Source organism: Ambystoma mexicanum, chromosome 5p (genome assembly GCF_040938575.1).
Source record: "Ambystoma mexicanum isolate Mex_15411 chromosome 5p, UKY_AmexF1_1, whole genome shotgun sequence".
NCBI lineage: Eukaryota > Metazoa > Chordata > Amphibia > Caudata > Ambystomatidae > Ambystoma > Ambystoma mexicanum.
Genome location: NC_090930.1, coordinates 465,180,896 through 465,200,214, shown reverse-complemented (window position 1 = coordinate 465,200,214; position 19,319 = coordinate 465,180,896).

The following is a 19,319-nucleotide window of genomic DNA, read 5'->3' as shown; positions in this document are numbered from 1 at the left end:
CCTGCTGCTTTAAAAAGGAAGCAGTTGTTTTAAAAGGTAAGCACAAAGAGATTTATTAGCAAGAGAGACTATTTGATCAACAGCAGACAGAAAGATGGGTGGGACTTAGTATCACATGTTTTCACCCCTTTACCTTTCCTGTTTCAAAGAACTCTGGTTATGACCCCATGTATACAGGAGATTGTTGGTGGGGACCCCAGTATTGCTTCATTAAAGTGAGCTTAGCCTAAACCAATCACTGTGTCCCACTTTGCTTTAAAAGAGGGCTGAGCCCCTCTTTTGGCAGATCATCTGAAGACTTCACTTGAAGTAACAAAGAAGAACTCAACCTTTGAACCTGGCTGAAGGTACAATCTGCCTTACATCTTCCACCAGTGAAGGAAGGCCAGGACCTCCAAGGAGGGAAGTAGGACCCCTCTCTTACCCATCTCAGGGAGGGAAATGAGGGAGATAAAGACCTCAGAGGACCCTCTGGCGGCTCCAGAACTGATTCCCAGCCAGCACACAGCATAGCCTGCTAGGCTCTGCAAAGCAAAACAGGAAGTTTCCAAAGTGTGGGACCTCCCGTCCCCTGCACACTATCCCAGGCCGATATACAGCCAAACTGTTTAATATAAGCTTAGAAATTCACTTCTCAGGTGTATTCTGCTTATATAGTAGTAGATCGTAAATGTAACATTTCAGTTTTACAAAAACAGGTAAAAATAGACAAACATCTGCAATTAATTCTTTTGTTCTTCAAATCAATGTTTCTTTTAATGAGAGACCCAACGCGTTTCGAGCAGGCCCGCTCTTCATCAGGGGTTCTTAGGTACGAAATACACACTTATTCAATAAGAATGAAGAAGGGTTTCAATGAGCTAGTAGTGGAAACTTTCCTGTTTTGCTTTGCATATATTCACGGCCCATGTGCCAGGGCCATCATTTCTCCCCTGCACCTTGAATTCTAATATGAATAATCTAAATCTGCCTGATTGACAATAACCTATATAATCCCTACTGACAAAGGTGTACGGTGCACACCACTATAGGAGATTCTACTAGGCTCTGCAACACACTCCTTAGGTTTGGGGCCATCCGCCTTAAAGGGCAACATAAGCACATTGAAGAAGCTGGGAGAATTGCTTCGACAAACATCTACCAAAGTCCACCTTCAAGGACACTTTCGAGCCAGTTGAGTTCCTCAAGCTGCAACCGACTGCAACGCGGACCGTTGTCAAGCCGCAGTCGCTTAAAGACATCCGAGACGTCTCGACTAGTGCTTCAGAACCACTGCACCAAGAACTACCTTTCCTTCCAAAAAGTCCTCAAAACCTGTCTATTTGCTGCATTATCCTGAAACCCCTCCCTAAACCTTTCCAATTCCCAATCCGTACATAAGAACACTCAGAACCAGGTGGCGCTGGCCACATTCGCAGCAACCCCAACCTCTTCGCACCTGGCGGCGCCGGACACTATCGCAGTGGTCCGGACCACACACACTATAATAAACCAATCATGACCCTCGTTTCCCACCAGCACCACTAACTGAAACACAGCCCTTCATATATGAAACGCCACAGGATTGATTAGTCACTGCACCTGCCATGTACAGAAAAACAGGTAAATCGCACTAAAAGTGGTTGTGATAGAATCACCACCATCGCAATCGGACAGATTGGGATGCACTGCTGGGAATTGTGATGGGGGAATTGAGTCAAGGTCATGTGCTGCACCAGAAAGCCACGTGGGGGTCTCTCGTGCATTATTCAAGGAGGGCACTCAAGTACCAGCCGTGAATAAGACCCTGTTTGCCTCAGGAGGGGCATAGTTTCCCGGACGCAGAGAGGGCAGGAGTCACTGGGCCTAGTAAGATCGTTGTTTTGTTTTCCCATGTTCCCCACGCTTGCCTTGTCACGCTCTAAAACACTTGTGTACGAGCGCGATATAAATAAAATATCATATCATATCATATCAAAGACGAGAGGTCCCACAGAAAATGATGATAGTACAGCAGCGTCTCCCCAAATTTTTTGATGAAGACATGGAGAAAATGCCAATTTCTCAATGGACTACGGGCCCATATAACGTAGGCCTGTTAAAAGGAGTGGGAGAAGTTAAGATTAAGCTGAAACCAGGAGCATTTTTACCTCGAGCAAGACGGTATCCCATGTCTCGAGAGGCACATGAAGGTATTTTTAAGACTATGGGCCTCATCACGAGTTTGGTGGTAACCCTTAAATCTGGCGCTCGCGCTATTACCGCTGGATTTAAGGGTCCGCCAAATCAGGGCTTCGGCAGATTTCTCCCCAGCTCTGAGCTGGGGGGAAATCCGCCAAAATGTTTTGCTACTACTGCCGGCGGGAAATCCGCCGGCGGTAAAAGTGTGAAAATTCCCCATTGAGCCCAATGGTGAATGGGGCATTCTCGAATGGGCTCAGTGGGGAATTCCACTACCGCCAAACCCGTGATCCGGCACTAGTAGCGCCGGTGGGGTTTGGCGGTAGGGCTAATACCACCGGCGGTAATACCACCAGCGTTACCGCCCAACTCGTGATGAGGCCCTATATCAGCTATGATGGAACAAGGCATCTTAGTGATGTCAGAGTCACCATGTAATACCGTTTTATTTCAGATTAAGAAATCAAAGGGAGGGTCGTGGTGTTTAATTCAAGACATGAGGCCGATTAACCAGATTGTAGAGGCAGAGTTTCTTCTAGTTCCGAATCCTGCGAGGAAACTGTGTAGTATCCCTGTTGAGGCATGATATTTCAAGGTAATTGACTTGAAAAATGTGTTTTTCTCAATCCCATTGCATAAAGATTCGCAAGATCTAACGTCATTTACATTTCGTCAGGCTAAGCTGAAAAGTACACTTTTGCCCCAGGGGTAACTCTGAGTCTCCATCGATTTTCAATAGGGTCCTGCAGATGGACCTGAGCAATATTGATTTGCCAAGTTTTGTGCCACAATACGTAGATGATATTTTGGTCTACAGCACATTAGAAGAAGAGTGCAGACGAGACTCGTTTTAGCTAATGATTATTTTAGCAGACAAAGGATATAAAGTAGATAAAGAGAAATTGCAGTATTGTCAGGAAGAGGTGTTGTACATAGGACAGTTAATCCTGCATGAAGGAAAGAAGGTTGCACCTGAAAGAGCTGAGGCGATCTTGAAAACTTCAAAACCGCACACAATAAAGCATATGCAACAGTTTTTAGGACAGTGTAATTATGTCAGAGCATGGTTATTTGATTACAGCTCATACAAAAGACCTTTGTTGCAGGCCCTGAAAAGGGCACATGTGAATCAGGAAAAAATGGAATGGACTGAGGAAATGGAGGAGGGGTTTGAGGAACTAAGAAAGCAATTTGCACAGCTCCAGTTTTAGGAATTCCCAATTATTCTGAGGAGTTCTTTTTGTTTTCACACACGAATGGAACAGTCATGACAGCAGTGCTTACACAGAGAACTACCTACATTGGGATACAAGCTCTTAGCATATTACAGTGGGATTTTGGATCCAGTAATGAGGGGTCACTTCCCTTGCCAACAATCATTGGCAGCGGCCACGTTCGCTATCTAGGAATCTGCAAGCACAGTGATGGGGTGTTCCATGACTTTATTTGTTGAGCATTCTTTGTTTGCTGTTTTGGAGAAACCTAAGGGTACGCTGACGTCTCAAAGATCTTCCGCTTATGAGGTGGTCATATTGAATCCCATGATGTAAATACTCAGGTGTAAACTGGTGAACCCTGCCACGTTTGTAGCTGATCAATTGGCAGAGGATGAGCAAGTGCATGATTGCTCGAACTATGAGGAATTCTATGACGAGATCCTGAGAGTGAACGAAAATTCTCTATCAGTTGGGGAGGTTCTTTTTATTGATGGTTCTTCAAAGATCAATCAGGCCGATGGAGAAAGGCATTCAGGCTCTGCTGTGGTAAAACACAGAGCCAATGGGGAATTTGAAGTAGTAGCAAGTGCAAGACTACGTCTCATTTTTCAGCACAAGCTGCAGAATTGGTGGTGCTTATTGTCATGCTCGAGAATCACGCAGACCAGGAAGTGACAATGTACAGGTACTCAGCCTATGGGACGTCAACCGTGCACACAGGATTAGCACGTTGGAAAAGGAGGCGTTACCTCAGAGCGGCGGTACTCCAGTGCAACATGCTGTGTTCTTGGATAGGCTTATTAAAGCACTACAACTCCAAGTAGCCATCGCCATAGTTAAATGCACAGTACATAATAAGAGAACTGACTTTATTTCCATAAGACATAGACAAATAGGCAAAAAGGGTTGCATATTCACCTGATTTAATGAGTTTTGATGTTCCTGATGTGAAAGAGAAAATAGTTTTGATGATGGTTGTGAATGAAAGCTTTAATCATTTATCACAAGCACAGTTGATGGAAGTACAAGGTGGAGCGCCACAGGAAGAGAAAGAACTGTGGACGCAGAGGGGGTGTTCTTTATCCCCTTCTGAAGCCAAGACAGCACTGGAAAACTGGTGATGCCTGTAGCCTTATTAAGGGTGGCATTAGAACAGCTACACTACCCTGCGCAGGTCACTAGGGAGAGCCTCATAGGAACCATAGCGGAGGACTGGTTTGCACCGAACTTGTTAGAACACGTTGCGTTTTATGTAGTAAATTGCATTGTATGTCTAAAGTTTACTGCTGGGCACACACTGCGAACAGTTAGAGGAGTAATTCCTCGACCAAATGGTCCTTTTCAGCATTTGCCTATAGATTATGTTGACATGCAGCAGGTCTGTAATGGATATAGGTATATGATAGTGGTAGTGTGCTCCTTCTCCAGGTGGATTGAAGCTGGTCCATGCACACACACTGATGCCACTTGCGCTGCAAAGTTTTTAGTCCAAGAAGTATTTCCTAGATGGGGAGTACGTGAGGTGTTGAGATCAGATAATGGCCCACATTTTGTGAATGAGGTATTTGAACAGATTAGCTTATTGCTTAGCATTAAACACACGTTTTCTTCTGCTTACCCACAAGCGAACAGGATATGTGAGAGACTCAACGGTCTACTCAAAGAGAGAATAGCTAAATTGAAATTAACCCTGAAAAAGGGGTGGCTGTATTGCCTGCCCCTTGCATTATATGCATTAAGAAAACAGCCTGGCTCTGACCACCACCTCACACCCCACAAATTAGTTACAGGGAGGCGTATGAGAACGCCTCTGACACCTCCATCGAGGACTAGAAGTGATGCCCAGACAACTGCAGAATTGTTAGGAGATGAGCTATGTGCGTACTCAACATGTATGATGGGGTTATAGGTCAAAGGTTTGAATCAAAAGGATCGAAATACAATAGGGTCGAATCAAAAGGACCAAAAACAAAAGGTTCAAATTTCTTTGGTTTTTTAATTTAAATTTTTTTTTTCTTTTTTGGGGGTCCTCCCACCAAACCCCCTTTTTTGTGGTAAAAAACATTTTTTTTCCTATACGCAAACCCAAAAAAAATATATATTTTCCCAAAAAAATTTGACCCTTTTGTTTTCGGTCCTATTGACTCAACCCTATGGCATTCAATCCTTTTGGGTGCGAACCTTTGACCGGACACCGTATGACGGCTAGTATCTCTGTCATTTCAGATCAAGTCAAGAGGATGGAGTGTCGGTCTCAGAACACAGATGAAGACCATAAAGCAACCAGAGTTAAAGAACGATGTTTACCAAAATTAGTTGCTAGAGATAAGGTTTTAATTAGGAATTTCACCAGAAAGTGACACGAGCCCCGTTTCAACGGCCCTTTCATTGTGGAGGATATTACTCCATCAGCAGTCAAAGTCCTAGGGAGACGAGCTTGGGACACCAAGGAGATGTGAAATTCTACGCTGCAGGGGCTGACATACACCCAACCCATTCGGAAACAAGCCAAAGAGAAGAAGTTCAGTACATGCAGACAATATCGATGACGAGGAAGAAGGACGCAGAGACTGTCCAGTAGACAGATAAAAGTGTACATTTGGACTGTGGCTCGCCTGAAACACTCTTTGTAGCTGCTAAGCAAGGAGTGAGCAAGTTACTGTTTGCTGACATTGGACTATGAAGTGTTGAAGTAAACAAAACATGCCAGATTTGGACTTTCTGTTCGACGACTGGAAGAGGGAGCAGTTCCCCGACTCGTTTCTCACTGAATTTCTCTTTGGAGGTGCCTATGGTGTTATCCAATGTTGATGTACACAGACTAATTCTTGCTGTCTTCATATTTTTGCTCAGAGCTTACCCTGCTCTTGTTGGGGGGACCACTGGGGGGACCACTGACATAGCTACTTTTATCCAGGATCCTAAGAATGGCCGAACGATTAGACGTTTATTGGCAGCAATTATAGAGCAGATCAGAGTATTACCTGAACATCTTTCTGGACGCACAGATGGCTCTATGTAACGACAATGCCCACAAACTACTTGCTATGATCTTTTATTATTTGCTCCAAGTTCATCCATATCCTGTTTGGCGAGACACCAATACTTTTTTTATTTATGCGAGATCCTATAGATCGTCCAGCAATAAGCCGACTACTAGTGGAGATCATAGAACAAATTCAACAGCTACTGGAGCATGTAATGAGATTGCCTGAATAAAACGAGTTTTCCTTCCTTAAAAGTAATTACAGGCAATAATATGGTCCAATGAGCACATAGCAGTTCCAAAAAGTGAGAAAGGTAAACGACGTAGGGAGAGCCATCGATGGTGGAGCATAATGTATTGGTGAATAATCTGTGCCTGTTCAATATTTAACATTGTTTTTCTGGTTTTGATAATCCACGCTGTGTATTTTATTGGTCCTAAGAAGGAAGGTGTTCCATTGATTCTTCCCACTCCGGTCACTGTGGCAGAATTAGACATTGTGAGTAAGCCAAGGCCTTACGTGATTGTTCCTACTCCAGCAGCTCACATAGAGGTACCTATGACTGTGACAAGTGACCCAAGGCTTCCCTTTGGAGGGAGGTCCATTTTTTATTTACTTTATGGTCATTATAGGAAGAATCATTTGGCAAGAAAGAAAACTAAGAGAAGTGCAACAGAGGATGATTGTTAATTGAATAATTATTTAGACGGTACAGCACATATGGGGAACAAGATGTGATATCAGCACATGAAAGAGGTGTGGTATCAGCACATAAAAGAGGTGGGAAAGAGATCTTCTGAGGAGGATTGCTATGTATGTGCACTCATGCCTTATGCTATGAGTAAGTCTAAAATATTCATAGCTATTGAAATAGATGTTCAAATGGCTCATTGCCTTACTCACCTTGCACTCTGCCATACAAGAGGTCAGTTCCAGGACCGAACTGTGTCCTTGGTATGGGTGACAGAATGGACAGCACCGGATGAAGATGATTATGTTCAAGATATAAAGACGAGAGTGAGAGCACACACCAAAAATCATGTGATGAGATATGAACAGCCTGGTATGAAGGGAGCAGGAATTAGATGGGAAGTAAACAGAAGACTCAATTGTCAGGGCAAGACTGAAGAAGAAATTTGAAGCTGCAAGGAAAGAGGCCAGATGCAGATCTGGGGAACAGTGCTTTCTCCAGACGGATGGGAAGATTGTCTAGTCATATGGAGAGCTGTGGCAGTAACTGGTCATCACAAGCCAGTTATTGAACAAGTGGAAAAAGGATGCAAACCTCTATGGCTGAGGCTTGCAAAGCTTCTGACATGGGTCGAAGACAAAGGAGGTCCTTTGCAGATAGTGCCTTAAGCTAGTGCAGAGCTATGCTTCAGAAACAATGGCACGAGAGAAGTTGGAGAGAATCAACAATGCGGATGGATCTTTGATGTACCAGGAATGATAGATGGGACGGTGGTGATAATGGATCGCTACTGGGCCTATGGATCCATAGCTTACATGAAGCTGCTGAGAGATTGGGGAGGACTATGTTCAATAGTAATCGTTCATGTTCCAGCATTGGTGATTCCAAAGAGTGACCTGAACATTGTCGAGTTTTCAAAAGCAGATGCTCACCTGAGGAAGAAGACATCTGCTGAACTCTTGAATCGAATGAAGAGGGAAACCTTTTTCTCAGCCAAATCGATAGAAGCTTTTGATGCCATTCCATATGAGCACCAATTGTTCAGTCAGACTTCAGCAATAGTCACGACAATCTTTATGCCCAGGATCCAGGTGATGACGAATGCCAAGTGGTTACAGATAACCAGATGGGAGCTTCTGCAGACAATAAAAAACACCATGAAGGGATTCAATGCAATCAAGGAGGAGCTGAGAGCCATACGACTGATGACTCCAGAATAGATATGTGCTGGATATGATTATAGCTATGGATGGAGGTGTTTGTGCCAAAATCGGAGAATCATATTGCACATTCATACCTTCTCACGATGAGTAGAATGGCACCCTGACGGAGGCCATAATAATGCTGACAAACCAACATGTCAAGATGGAAGACGAAGTGGAAGATATTGCTGATGATAGCTGGTTCGAGTCAATCTTCTCGTGGGTCCACAATGAATGGCAAACATTTTCAAGTTCCTTGGAGCCCTGTTGGTGATGATCATGTTTGGATTCTGTGTGATCAGGATAATAATTACACAGTACAAGAAGACTGCAAAGAAAGCAGTAGGAATGAAGATTGTGAGTAATGTTGAATCTGGATTCAAAACCAAAGAGCTGACAGATGAAGAAATCAGAGACTAGGTGAAGGCCAGTATTCATGCACCTGAGGGACAAAGTTCCTGTACCCGAAGAACCACAATAAGTATGTGGGCAGATGGATCTACTGCAGTCTCAATGGACAGTGTATGGCTATGACCTGGAGTGTTGAAGAACATGGAAAATTAGCAGGATGCCTGAAAGGAGTCGTAAAGATATGGGTTCTGAAGAAGCATTTCTTCAGACAAGGATGTCTTGATGTAAAGACTGATGAGAGAGTGGTCGATGAATCGCCCAGAGGGGGGAGTGTAGAGGAGCAGTCAAATACCCCTACCAGCAGCTCCGCCCCCATGTTGCCTATATGTTGAGAACCGGAAATTGCAACAGTGCAGTAGAAGTGAGGATGCCTGTGCTGCATAGAATCCTTGAAACAAGGTGTACATTGAAAACACTCTATATGTATGCACAAAGAAATAACGTTCCTCTGGAAGAAGTGCCAGAAGAAATATGAAAATGAGTGACAAAGAAGACTGGTGATGTCACGTGAAGCACAACTGACGCACCCTGAAAAGATATGTAAAACAAAAGAACATAAACATTCTATAAGATCTGGAGAGGAGGTGTCGAAGATGAGCAACATTTCAGGCTTGAGATGAAGATGCTCATGCAAAGAAACGGTGAAGATAATGCAAAATCAGTTTACACTTGTACGAATGCAGTAACGCAAGTAGACAAAGTGATCTTAAGGCTGGATACATAGTGAATAGTTTGCGGTGATGCGCCAATGTATATACATATGAATGTATAGAACCTGGATGTTCCACGATGCACTTTAGCAAGGCTTGAAACTCTGTGGTTGGAAAGGATTTTTAGTGTGGCGCAGTTGGAAAACAGCTAATGGCGAAAGAGAAATTCAAGAAAGGCTTGGCTGGCACAGCACCAAGAATTGAGGCCACCGTGATCATGGTTGTCCATCAAGTAGTTACATGAACGCGAGAAAGAAACAAACTTCTGTTTGAAATGGAATGGAAAAACACTGAAGGCGTAAAGAGTTCATCATTTAATAGTATTATATGCAGCAAAGAACTCAAAAACGTGGTCTCCAGTCACATGGTCAGATGAAAATCGACATTAGGTCGAGCTACACTGAAACCAGAAGATACAACCATGCCATACTCCTTTTTATTCTCAGGCACAGAGAGCCTCTGCAAGGCCAAGTTCAAAGCCTTAATTGAATGGCAAACGGCAGAGTGATGACAGATGTTGGGCTAATTGGGTGCAAAAGCATGACCATGCCGACCCTCCCTGCACCTGGAGTGGTAGCCTGTGTGGTGCTAGCATGTGGAATGTTTCAGAAGGGTACAAGCGTGCCAACCAATTGTAGAGGGCCACGTGTCAAGAGAGCCCTATAGTTTGCGTAACCAATGACTCATTGTGTATTTTATGACGATAAAGATGATTTGTATTAGAGGAGGGCTTAGTTGTCCACCTGATGTTAGAGACCCAATCACTACTCCTGTTAGTATGGAATGTATACTTAGATGTTCCCTGAATGCCTATCATATCCTCAAGTAGGTTTTTGTAGTTTGCCACGTAGTGTGACATCATTGATGATGAATTTAGACTATAAAAGATATGTTTTTTATGAAATGTATTGAGAGCTTGAGCAAACGTCGGATGATGTCCATTGTAACCTCCCTGTTTTAGACAATTGCAAATAAAACAGAACAAAGTTTTGCCAAATTCCTGAGTCGGTTTTGATTATTGATGTTTGAGTAAATTGTGCATCCCCATCCATCTCTAAGTATTGCTACCTCGTCTTAAAGGGCCCTAGTTCTATGGGTTTGCCCCTTTTCCTTGAAAGGCATTTCCTGAACCTACAGGCCTGCATTACTTCTGTACTTGTCAGCATTCCACTCCTATTAGCTGGCCATGCAAGTAAATCGTTTGACCCCTTTGAGTCCAGAGCATTGTCCACTTTAAATCAATTTCGCTCCCTACCACCATCCCCTGTGTCAAAATAGGGTGCGGTACAATGCCCTGACAACTCTACCCCTACATTCTCAACAATTTACCCTCCCCCCCAAGCTCCCGTACTTATCGAAGAAGGGGAGCCATAGTCCTTCAATATTAGACCGGGACTCATCCAGAACAGTCATGAGTTATTCCATATCGTATATTGCCCTGATCTTTGCCACCCTCTCCCTCTGCCGTGGCATACATGGGTCCTTCCACAGTTGGGCCAGACAACATCTAGCAGAGACTAACATGATCTGCAACATGTGACCTCCTTCAACCTCTACTTCCTCCTCTAACCACACCCCAAAGAGAAAAAGCGACAGTGAAAGCGCCATGTGAATTCCATCTACCCCCTTGATCCACGATAGGGCCTCCCTCCATTATGACTGGACTGTGGTGCAGCCCCACCACATGTGCACGTAGTCACCTTTCACCTGTTGACACTTCCAACAGCGTGGGTCATATACCTTACGTATCTTCGCTATCCTTGCCGGTGGGTAATGCCATCTATGTTTCAACTTGATTGCTTGGTACCTATATTGCAGGGATATTGTTGAGCGCCCGGCTTTCCTGAAGATATAGTGTGTCCTCGATGTCCCTACCCATGTCCCTCCCCCACCTAACACTGGCCGGAAGTTGGTCCCTGGGTTCCGCGTGTAGGATCATTTTATACAATCCTGTTATGAGTCCCTTTGACCCCTCCCTGTTAGCAGGAACCACCCAGAGTCTGTCAATTCCCTCCTCAAGTTCTCACCCCACTGGGTGTCCATCAGGACCCCCTTCAACTGTAAGTATCAGAATGGCGACAGCTTACCCAGCTTCAGAACCTCCTCCAGCTTACTCAACGGGAGAAATGTACATCCTTTCCACAGTTGTCCACCTCTAATGAGCCCCCCCTAGTACCAGAGTTGGAATGCCAGTGGTTCCCCTATGCTGTCCCTCAGGGGTGGGGCCCATATGCAAGTCAAGGGCGACGGCCACGTGGAGAGCTATCTGTTGTCCCCTCTTCCCTCCTTCCATGTGACCCACACAACCTCTAACAATGGGTGGTGCAGAACTCTTCTCGGGATACAGGAACTGGGCACCCACAGCCATTATACCAGCGAGACCGGGCCACTATCGCATCATCCATCGCCACCCATTGTTTGTCGGAGAGCGGGTTCAGGTGTTCCACCATGACCCGAAGCTAGGTCGCTTTATTGTAGGTCTCCAGGTCTGGGAGCCGCTCCACCCCCTCGTCCTTCGGCAGGACCAAGGTCCTGTAGGCCACTCTGTCCTTTGCCCCTGCCCAAAGAAATGTTAGCATGGCCGACATCACCTTAGAAAAAAAGAGAGGTGGGATCACCACCGGGAGCATCTGGAACAGAAACAGGAATTTAGGCAGCACCATCATTTTGATGCGATTTAGGCCTGCTATCCAAGAAAGCCCTAATCTCGCCCATCTCTCCATGTCATTCTTCACGGCATTCAATAATGGCAGGAAGTTTGCATGGAAAAGATCCCCACGGTTGCGCGTCACCTGAATCCCCAAGTACGAAAGGCATTCTCTTGGACCCTAAATGGCAGACTTTCAGTGTAACCCTGTTCCACCTCTAATATCCCCCCACCCTGAAGGCCACTGATTTCTCCAAGTTGACTTTGAAGCTGGAGAGCTTCCCATACTGCGCCAGGCTTTCCAACAGGGGAGGGAGTGGCGAGCGTTCTGGCTCAGTGATATAAAGGAGGGCATTGTCTGCAAAGAGACTGATCTTAAACTCCATTGCTCCTATCCAGACCTCTTTTATCCTTTCGTCTTCCCTGACTGCCACCACCAGGGTTCCATGACCAATGCATAAATCAGCGGGGACAGTGGGCATCCCTGTCGTGTTCCCCTCTGTAGCGAGAAGGCCTGTGACACACTCCCATTAACCACCACCTGGCTGTGGGACTGGAAAATAGGGCCTTCATCCACCCCATCCATCTCAGGCCCAAACCCATGATAGCAAGGACCTTCCGCATCAAGGACCAACTCACCTGGTCAAAGACTTTCTCAGAATCGAGGGCTAGCAGCAGTGCTCCCCCTCCTCCGCCCCCTCAGCATTGAGAATATGCAGCGTCTTGCACATGTTTCCAGCCCCCTGCCTATACATCACGAAAACTGACTGGCCTGGGTGGATCAATCGTGGGAGGCAAGATTCCAAACGAGATCCAAGGACCCTGGTGAAGACTTTAGCATTGACATTTAGTAGAGATATCGGTTTATACGAGGCACAGCTGGGCAAGTCCTTCCCCGGCTTCGGGATAACAGTTATCAAGGCCTGGAGGAACGTCGGTGGAATCGTGCCCTCCTACACAACTGAGTTAAAAAGCTTTGCCATTGGCGTTGTGAGTGAAGATTGATACTGTTTGTAGAAGTCTGCTGTGAACCCGTCCTCCCCTGAGTCCTTGCCCGCATTCAATCTCTGGATCGCCCACAACACCTATTCCCACGTTACCTCACCCTCCATTTCCGGCTCTGTCAGCCTGGGAAGCCGCCGGTCCTTGAGATAACCCACAACTCATCCCTCCGTGGTTCTGCGGGACGAGCGTAGAGCTCTTGGTAATATTCTGCAATCCGAGATGAAATGTCGTCCGCTATTGTCTCCATATTCCTCTCTGCACCCTGTATCCCGCCTACTCTCCTTTCCACCCTACACCCCCTCACTCTGTTTGCCAGAAGCATTCCCACCTTATTGCCCATTTTCCCACCTTATTGCCCATTCGTATTATCTTTGCCTTGAGAACCTCATCTTTTTACCACCTCCCCTATAAGGACTGTGTGGAGTTCCTGACTCTCATGTCCCCTGGGAGTGTACCCCTGTCCGCTCCCTTCATAAGGAGATGCGACTGTAGCGGCTTCAGTTCCCCCTGAAGCCTGGCCTCGATCAACCCTCTTTCTCTTTTCTCTCGCAATCCCTCAACTATGAGGAGACCCCGGAAACGTGGCTTTGGCAGCCTCCTAAACCACTGTCATCCCTGTCTCCCCATTGTCATTGACTTCGAAATATGCCTTCACCTCCTTTCCAAGAAAGTCCCGAAACACCCTGCCCCTCAGCAGGGTGTCATTACACCTCCAATGAAATTGCCTTGTGGGGCTCCTAATCTTCCACTCCGCTTCTACCAACTTATGGTCTGACCAGGTGATTGCCTCTTCGTGAGCATCCCCACCTTGTCCTCCCTATCCTAGTGGACGAGCAACAAATCTATCCTAGTGTAGGTCTGATGTGGGGGCGAGAAAAACATATATCCCCCTGGACCCGGAAAGTGTCCCGCCATACGTCAGCCCAATAATGGACTTGTAGGAGGTTCCTGAAGGCAGTTTTCTCTGGGTCCACTACTTTTGGACCTCTGCCCTTAGCTGACCACCAGTCCAGACTCGGACCTGCGACCAGACTGAAATCCTCTCCCAGTATTGTGGCCCCTCTGCCCATCCCTCCAGCATCCTGAACAACCGTCACAGAAACCCCACTTGCCCCACATTTGGTGCATATAAGCTAGCCAGGGTAACTTGCGTTTCCCTGTAGAATCCCTTTATCCCCAGAAAATGGCCATAAAATCCACTCTTGGTCTGTATCTCTGTCATCTTTGAAAGTGATCCCTAGTAAAATACCCAACCCTTCCTTTTTCCAATACCTGTGCGAAGCCCAGCCATCCTTATCAATGTTCTTCGCCCGTATAGCCGATTCTGCACCCTGATTATAATGAGTCTCCTGCAGAAAGAGGATCGTCAGGTGCTGCTTACGAAACATATAACTAGTGAGCGATCTCTTGTTTTGGGAGTTTAATCCTTTCACGTTTAACGTGGCTACCCACGTCTCAGCCATAGGCCTTCCTTACCATCCGATAGATGCCTTTCGCCCCTCTCATGAGCTCCCCCTCAATGTCCTCCATAAGATCCACTGCATGCAACCTCCATCCCCTTTGCCCCCTCACAAACCCCCCCTACTGTGGCGTCTGACCTTACTCCCCAAACATGTTGGTCAGACTTGTCGTACCACCAGGAATGCTGCCCCTGCCCTTGTCCCATTATTTGTCACCCCCTACCTCCCAAAACCTCTGTACCTCCTCTGCGATGCCGATGGTTGCATCCCATCCATAATTCAACTCCATTCTGTGGCCCCCAAGACCAGCCACCGGCTGACTCACTGTGGCCACGGGCACTTGCTCCCTTTTAACAGACCTCCAGTCCCCCTCATCTACCTCACTTGTCCCTTCAGACTCCCTGGATTCCCCCCTTTTCCCTCCACTCCCCCAACTTACCCCAATGTAGTGCTGCAATCCACTGCCAATCCAGAACATTTACAACTAAAGAACCAGTCCCCAAAATCCAGTCTGTTCCCCTCTCTGTGCCTCTCCCCAACCTGCCGGAGCAGGTGCACTAGAACAACCCCACCCTACCCCCCAACAGTGGGTATTCTAAGCCCCTTGTAACAAACATAATTGCACCTTACCCCTGTCCCCCTTCAGGCAATCTCCATCTTGGGGGAACGTGTAAAGGGCCTCCGAGTACTCGTTGTCGGGCGTCCACCCCTTCAGAGAAATGTAACGCTTACCTGACTCCCACGGAGGCGCTGGCCTGGTTCGCGCTGCTGTGACCTCTTCTAAGGTGATGCGCAGGGTTCGGAAGACGGACTGGACCGGGCCCCCAAATCTGGCTTGTCTGGCTCGCAGAAGTATCCTTCTGTAGGCGAAAATAGGGGATTAACTGTCTGCGGGGTAATGCAATCGGCCTCCCACTTTCCCCTCTCACCCTCCTCGAAACCCTTCTGTGATTCCCCGTAGCATCTCACCTTAGGGTCTGGAAGGACAAGCTCTCCATCCTGCTTCTGATGCAGGGGCGCGTTGGTATCCAGTTACTTCACTGGATTTTCAGATTGGTGAGAACCAAACTTGCTTGGCTTCCAGGTAAGTTTTTTGATAAGAGGTTCCCCTTGTGTCCATGCATTAATGTACTAATGCTAGTGTCTTTTTCCCCATAGGGGCCGGGGTACGGAATGCCAGGGAACAGGCACCGACCCGAGATGAGAGGTGAAATCCTTGTAGAAATCAGGTAAGTCTTTAATGAGCGTTTTTTGGTAATGTCTTTTCATTTGCTCATTAACGCTGATGTCCTTTTTTCCCCTTAGGGGCCGGGGTCCGGAAATGCCAGGATGCGGCGCGGACCCGAAATGAAGAGGGAATGAATCAACAGGTAAGTCTTAACATGGAGATTTAGCTTTCCTTATTCCCTTCTCTCTCTCACCTTTTGTTCTCGCCTTTTTCTCCCTAGGCGCTGGGGCGTGACTGCGAATCCGGATGATCGCTGCTGAACATGGAGGCGCCCTGTAAAGGTGAGTGGAATGCGGCGCTGCAGCGATCGACGCGATGAGCTTTTAAATAAAAGTCTTCCTTTTCAGGATTGTCGGCGAGATGTCTCCGGGATGCAGATTTAGCAGGTAAGGACTTTTCCTTCTTCTGTTCTCTTCTTCTCTTCCTTTGCAGGTGATCCAGGATGCTGGCAGGCGTGGCAGAAGTCAGGATGCAGGAGCAGACACGGTGAGCGTCCAGCTGCTAGATGCAGAACAACGCGAAGCACGTGTGGCTGTTCGGGTGGGGTTTAAATAGCCTTGGAAGAAGTTCCAGGTATGTATCCTTCCTCCAATCAGGTATGTATCCTTCCCCGACCACGCCCGGATGGTAAATTAGTCCCACAGGTAAAGTAGTTCCTTTCAGGCCTCAAGGAGGCCGGGATCCTGCAGCATGGTCTGCATCAGGTAAGTGCACCCAAGCACTCCCATAATGAGCCTGGCGCCTATGGCGCCAGGACTGATGTTTTTTATGAGCCTGGCGCCATAGGCGCCAGGACACTGTCCAAAGGGCCCCTATATGGGGTTGCTGGGTCCTTCCTTGGGGACTGGATGTCCGCTTTCGGGGACGCAGGGCTTGAACCGGCTCCCCGGGAGCGGGCATCATGACAGCACTCCCCCCCAAGGCCCCTCCCAAGGTTGTTCCCTCCGGGGGTTTTGGTTTGTCCGGGAAGAGTCGGTGGAATTTCCTGACTAATCGAGGTGCATGCACATGGTCGCTGGGTTCCCACGACCTCTCCTGTGGTCCGTACCCCTTCCAATCAATTAGGTAGAACAGTTTTGACCTAAACATTTTTAAGTCTAAAATGTTCTTCACTTCGAATTCGGGCTCCCCATCTATTAGAATAGGTTCTGGAGGTTTGAGTAGTCGGGTTCCGGGTACCACTGGTTTCAGAAGTGAGACATGAAAAACAGGGTGAATTCGCATACTAGCTGGTAAATCAAGCTTAACAGCCACTGGGTTAATTATTGCTGTAATAGAATAAGGTCCCAGATATTTTGGGTTAAAAGTTCGAGGCCCTTTGAGTGGTAAATGTCTGGTAGCTAACCACACTTGATCCCCAATCTGATACGGAGGTGCTTCACTCCGATGTTGATCAGCATTCTCCTTGTATTTTCTCTTGGCTTGTTGTAAATGCGTAGTTGCCTCTTTGAAGGCTTGGGTAATTGTAGAATGCAGATGTTCTACTGCTGGCATTCCGAGGTTCTGAGGTGAGTCAAGGTTTGAGGTTCGAGGGTGATGCCCAAACAAAGTATAAAAAGGACTGTGGCCAGTTCCAGAGTGTACCGAATTATTATATGCGTATTCGGCTATCCAAAGAATGTCTTTCCAGTTGCTTTCAGATTGTTGTAACATACACCGTAAGTACTGTTCAAGGGTCTGATTTGTCCTCTCAGTCTGACCATCGGTCTGAGGGTGGTGACTGGTCGATAATCTTACGTCGATCTGCGCCATTTGACAACATTTGCGCCAGAAGTGGGAAATGAATTGGCTTCCCCGGTCAGAGATTAGTATAGATGGGAATCCATGTAGCCGAACAATATTTTCGAGGAATTCTTTGGCTAGGCCAGAAGCTGAAGGTAAACCTTTCAAAGGAATAAAGTGGGCCATTTTGGAAAACAAATCCACAATTACCAGAATAGTATTGTACCCCGAACAAGGAGGCAGGTCTGTAATAAAATCCATTGATAGGGTGTGCCAGGGTGCTGGCGGTATGTCTAGAGGTTGAAGGAGACCGGCTGGTCTTTTCTTTTGACTTTTATTTTGGGCGCAAACACCACAGAACATCACAAAAGATTTAACATCTTTTCGCCAAGAGGGCCACCAAAATTGTCGTTTCACCTTTTCCTCTGTCTTGGCAATACCAGGGTGTCCCTCTATTAATGTATCATGATAACCGGAAATAACTAGTTCGTGTAATTCCTTATGTGGCAGGAATAAGCGTCCTCGGAAATAAGGTAAACCATTAGCTATGGTAAAGTCTGATCCCTTTTGTATCCAATCCTGTAAGGTTGTAGGGTCCAGGAGTTGTTTCACTCTGGCTTGAATGTCTTCTAGCGTCTGTAACGAAGTCATGCCTAGAATCCTCTGTTCGGGAATTATTGGTACTGGTTCTGAGTTTATATCAGATTCTCCCATTCCAATTCGGGATAAGGCGTCTGCTTTGCCATTCTTGCAGCCAGGTCGATAGGTAATAACGAAATCAAATTCAGCGAAAAACAAAGCCCATCGGAGCTGCCGTGATGACTGAGCCTTGGCGGTTTTCAAATACTGTAAATTCCGGTGATCAGTGACCACTGTGATGGTATGTCGAGCGCCAAGCAGATAATGCCGCCAGGCTTTAAAAGCGGACTTAATGGCTAACAGTTCTTTGTCAGTGATTGCATAATTAACCTCGGGTGCCGAGAATTTTCTGGACCAAAATGCTATGGGATGCAGTTGGTTGGTTTCGGGATCTCTTTGGGACAGGACAGCTCCCATGGCTAGGCTGGATGCGTCAGTCTCGACGACATAAGGGAGATCTGGATGCGGGTGTTTCAATATAGGTGCGGAGGTAAACTTAGCTTTTAAATCCTGAAAGGCCTGCTCGGCTTCTTCAGACCATTCAAAACGTTTATTTTTCCTCAAGAGTGCAGTAATGGGTTGTGCCACGCGTGAAAATTCCGGGATAAACCTGCGATAGAAATTGGCAAAGCCGAGCATACTTTGAACCCCTTTTACAGAGCTAGGTGATGGCCATTTGAGGATGGCATCCACTTTTCTTGAGTCCATTCGGACTCCTTTGGGTGTCAGGATGAAACCTAGAAACTCGACTTCTGTGGTATGGAAAACACATTTCTCCAATTTAGAAAATAGTTTGTGTTGGCGCAGTTTTTCAAGTACTGCCCTGACGTGTTTTCTGCGATCAGATTCCGAAGAGGAGTACACCAGAATGTCATCGATATATATGACAACACAAACATCGATGAGTTCCCGAAGGACATCATTCATGAAGTATTGGAAGGCAGCCGGCGCGTTACACAATCCGAAAGGCATCACCTGGTACTCGAATAATCCGTATTTAGTACGGAAGGCAGTTTTCCATTCGTCGCCTTCTTTAACTCGTACCAGATGATAAGCCCCCCGGAGATCTAACTTGGTGTATATGCAAGCGTCCTTCACCTGGTCAAGGAGTTCAGGGATCAGAGGCAGAGGATAACGGTTTTTAACCGTTATTTGGTTCAATGCGCGGTAATCGATACAAGTTCTAAGGTCGCCTTCTTTTTTGGGCACGAAGAACAAAGCCGAGGATGCCGGGGACTTT